The following is a 4,836-nucleotide window of genomic DNA, read 5'->3' as shown; positions in this document are numbered from 1 at the left end:
AAAATCAGACATGTGCTATCAAGTAGATTTCAATATCAGCAGTTTAGCACAAGTTTAAAAGTGTTACTGTTCACAGGGACTGGATAAAATACAGAAATTTGCTTCATACTTATTCCTTCTCAATTCTTTCCTTTAGCTACAAGTTTCAATTTGCCCAATCTTCATGAATGACCTACAAAAGATAAACAAATGTCATTTTTTAGTTTTATGAGGGTAAAATGAAATGGAAAATTAATAAACTATAAAAGGATATGCTTAGGTTGCCTCCCAAGAAGCGCTTGTTTAAGGTCTTAAGCTTGACCTTCCACTCCAAATCACCTAGATATCCCTAGTTGGGGAACCAAGCCATGAAACCTCTACAACCTTTTGCGTGGGCTCTCCAACAATATAGTGCTTTAATCTTTGCCCATTGACTTTGAAAGTACCTGAGGTTTCATTCCCTATCTCCACAGCTCCATATGGATATACCTTTGTAACAGTGTAAGGCCCTGACCATCTTGACTTCAATTTTCTGGGAAATAACCTTAACCTAGAATTATATAAGAGAACAACATCCTCTTCTTGAAATTCTTTCCTCCTAATATGCTTATCATGCCATCTCTTAGTTCTTTCCTTGTAAAGCTTGGCATTTTCATAAGCATCCAATCTAAGTTCCTCAAGTTCATTTAATTGCAACATTCTCTTTTCTCCTGCAGTCTTTAAGTCAAAATTCAGTGTCCTTATGGCCCAATATGCTCTATGCTCTAACTCCAAAGGTAAATGACAAGCTTTCCCATAAACCAATCTAAAAGGAGTGGTGCCAATGGGAGTTTAAAAAGCTGTCCTATAGGCTCAGAGAGCATCATCTAACTTTAATGACCAATCTTTCCTTGAACTGTTCACTGTTTTCTTAAGACTTCTTTTCAACTCTCTATTTGAAATCTCCACTTGACCACTAGTTTGTGGATGGTAGGGTGTTGCAACCTTGTGTTTTACTCCATATTTTTGTAATGATCTCTCAAATTGATGGTTGCAAAAATGAGAACCTCCATCACTTATAATGGCACGTGGAGCTCCAAATCTTGTAAAAATGAACTTCTTAAGGAATTTGATCACAACTCTAACATTATTAGTTGGATATGGAATAGCTTCAACCCATTTGCTCACATAATCTACCCCAACTAAAATGTACTTGTGTCCAAAGGATGATGGAAAGGGTCCCATAAAGTCAATGCCCCACACATCAAATAATTCCACCTCCAATATGTTTTAGAGGGGCATTTCATCTCTTTTTGAGATATTTCCCATCCTTTGACACCTATCACATGCATTTACAAACTTTCTTACATCTCTAAACATATGTGGTCAAAAGAACCTTGCTTGGAGAACTTTTCTACAGCCTTTGTAACAGTCATATAACCCCCATAAGGTGAGGAATGGCAATCTCTAATGACATCCTCTATCTCCTCATCAGCTAAACATCTCTAAAATGGGGGTGGCATTTTCTCAATAATTTCTACCTTTGCTTTGTCCACCTCAATACCCCTGTTTGACACAAGATGTCCTAAAACAATTCCTTCTTATACCATAAAATGGCACTTTTCCCAATTCAAAACTAAATTAAATTCTTCACATCTCTGCAAAACTTTAGACAAGTTAGACCATAATATCCTCAATTAAATCAAAAAATTTGGACATCATACATCTCTAAATGTAGCTGGGGCATTACATAATCCAAATGGCATCCTTCGAAATGCAAAGGTACCATAGGGACATGTGAAGGTGATTTTATCCTGATCATCTGGGTGAATAGGGATCTGAAAGAACCCTGAATAGTAATCCAAATAGCAAAAATAAGAATGATGAGCTATTCTCTTAAGCATCTGATCTATAAATGGTAATGGAAAGTGGTCCTTTCTAGTTGCATTATTCAGCTTCCTATAGTCTATACACATTCTCCATCTAGTTACAGTCCTAGTAGGTATTAGTTCATCATTTTCATTTTTTACTACTATGATGCCCCCCCCCCCCCCCCCCTTTTTGGGTACAACATGAACTGGACTTACCCAATTGCTATCAGAAACAGGGTAAATGATACCTGCATCAAGCAATTTCAAGATTTCTTTTTTCACAACTACTTTCATATTTGGATTCAATCTCCTTTGTGACTCTCTAGAGGCTTTATGATCATTTTTCAACAAAATTCTATGAATGCACACAGAAGGATGTATTCCTTTAATATCATCATTGGTATAACCAATTATCCTTCTATGCTTTCTAAGAACTCTTAATAATTTTTCAACTTCACAATTATTCAGTTTAGCACTAACAATCACAAGATATGTAGAATTTTGACTAAGAAAAGCATATATGAGATTTGTTGGAAGAGGTTTTAACTCTACCTTCGGTGCTTCACTTTTTTCAAGCATTGGTGGTGAAGTTGTATCTTGCTTCAAATCTCCAATCTTCTCAACACTAGCCATAGTCAAAGGTGGATTTCCTTCCAAAATTTGAGTATATTCTGCAGCTTCTAAAATCTCATCCCTTTTTTTTATGTTGTAAACCAAACAAGCTTCTAAGGGATCTTCAGGATGTTGCTTTTTGAACACTTCCCTAACCACTTCATCTACCACATCAATTATCAAGCATGAATTTGAATCATCTTCCTTTTTCATTGGTTGAAACAGATTAAATTCAACTTTTTCTTCCCCAACTTCTAATGTAAGCCTTCCATTCTTTACATCAATCACAGCTCCAGTAGTAGCAAGGAAAGGTCTACCAAGAATAATAGAAATGTGTACATCCTTTTCCATTTCCAATACTACAAAGTCCACCGGTATGAAAATTTTTCCAACTTTCAGAGGAACATTCTCAATCACCCCTATTAGAAATTTAATAGACCTATCTGCAAACTGTAGTGACATGGTGGTAGGCTTCATTTCTCCAATCTTCATCTTCTCATAGATAGACAATGGCATTAGACTAACAATGGCTCCAAGATCACATAAAGCCTTATCTATACTGATATCCCCACTGTGACATGATATGGAAAAACTACCAAGATCTTTCAGTTTGGATGGAAGCTTATTTTACAAAATAGCACTGCTTTCTTCTGTGAGAGCTACGGTCTCAAATTCTTCCAACTTCTTCTTGTAAGACAAAATCTCCTTCAAAAATTTAGCATATGAAGGCATTTGTGCTAAGGCATCAGTGAAAGAAATAGTCACATGCAAAGACTTCAACACCTCCAAAAACTTCCCAAATTGTTTATCCAACTTTGCTTTCTGGGACCTTTGTGGGAATGGTAAAGGTGGCATGTAGGCTTTAGGTGCTACATATTTAGGTTCTTCCTCTTTACTCTCTCTCTCTTTTTACTTCCTTTTTCTTCCATTGAACTCTCTTTCTCAGTTTCAACTTTAACCTCAGTTTCAATTTTTTCATCTCCTTCTCTATTTTTCTCTTCTTCAACTTTCTCTTCAATCTTTTTATCTCCACTCTCCAATATTTTTGCACTTCTCAATGTAATATCCTTGTAATGCTCCCTTGAATTTTCTGGTTGGTTAGGAAGCTTCTCGAATGCTTTGTTGTTTGAAGTGCTAGCTTGTTGAGCTATTTGGTTCTCCAACATCTTATTATGTGCTGCCGTTTGATCCACTTTAGATGCTAATTGAGAAATCATTTCTTGTTGACTTTGATGGCTCACAAGTAGATTCTCAATCATAACTTCCAATCTAGCTATCTTGTCTAGTTGTGCTTGTTGTGGTGGAGGTTATTGTGGTTGTGGTGGAGCAGGTGCATGTTGAGGTTTAGAAATTCTAGGAGGAGGGCCTCTATTCTGCTGAAAATTCTGATGTTGCTGATACCCAAAAGGTTGCTGAAAATTCTGGTGTTGCCCTTGTCTACCTCCCAAAGAGAAATTTGAGTGTTTTCTCCATGCTGGATCATAGGTTGTAGAAAATGGGTTACCGCCTGGTCTTTGATTGTAGTTCCCCACATAATCCACGTGTTTACTTGAAAAATCTTGATTAGTGCAGAAAAATCAGCTACACAATTGACATTTGCAGCTCCAACTTCTACTGAATTACTTGAACCTCCAACTGAAGAATCTACTTTCATGCTTAGCTTGTCCATCTTCCTTATTAAAGCATCAAACTTAGCATTAATCATATTCATGGCATCAAGCTCAAACATACCAGCTGATTTCTTGATCTCATTCCTCTCACAATTCCACTGGTAGTTGTTGTAAGCAATTTTATCTAAAGCAAAAAAAAGCTTTATCTTCAGATTTCTCCATAAGATCACCTCCAGAAGATGCATAAATTATACTTCTAATGGCTGGTGAAACTCCATTGTAAAAGTGTTGAAAAAGCATCCACTTAGGAATCCCATGATGTGGACATATCCTTTGCAAATCCTTGTACCTCTCCCATGCTTTATACAAGCTCTCATCATCTCTAGGTTTGAAATAAGTCAGCTAATTTCTTAGCTTAGCTGTCTTGCTTGGTGGAAAATATTGAGCCAAAAATGCTTGAGAAAGTTCATCCCATGTTGTGATAAAACTCGGTGGCAAAGAATATAACCACTCTCTAGCTCGGTCCTTCAAAGAAAAAGGGAATAATCTGAGTTTAATTGCATCATCAGAAACTCCATTTATCTTCAACATATCACTGATCTCAAGAAAGTGTGCTAGATGCACATGTGGACTTTCACTTGGACTTCCCCCAAATTGTGATTGTTGCACCATCTGACACTGTGCAAGCTTCAATTCAAAATTATTAGCTTCTACTCTTGGTCTTGTGATATTTTTCATGAAATCCCCAATGTAAGGATAGGCATGATCCTTCACAAAATGATTGT

The 4,836-nt window shown here is 36.7% G+C and overlaps 1 non-coding gene across 1 annotated transcript; it reads left to right on the top strand.

Annotated features, from left to right (window-relative positions):
* Positions 1-4,361: 4,361 nt before the first annotated feature.
* On the top strand, positions 4,362-4,468 carry LOC131176245 (small nucleolar RNA R71). Its single transcript, XR_009146369.1, has one exon. It is a non-coding gene; the product is annotated as a small nucleolar RNA R71 (small nucleolar RNA).
* The last annotated feature ends 368 nt before the right edge of the window (positions 4,469-4,836 follow it).

Source organism: Hevea brasiliensis, chromosome 18 (genome assembly GCF_030052815.1).
Source record: "Hevea brasiliensis isolate MT/VB/25A 57/8 chromosome 18, ASM3005281v1, whole genome shotgun sequence".
NCBI lineage: Eukaryota > Viridiplantae > Streptophyta > Magnoliopsida > Malpighiales > Euphorbiaceae > Hevea > Hevea brasiliensis.
The sequence above is the reverse complement of the archived record's forward strand: the minus strand, read 5'-3'. Positions and strand labels throughout refer to the sequence as shown.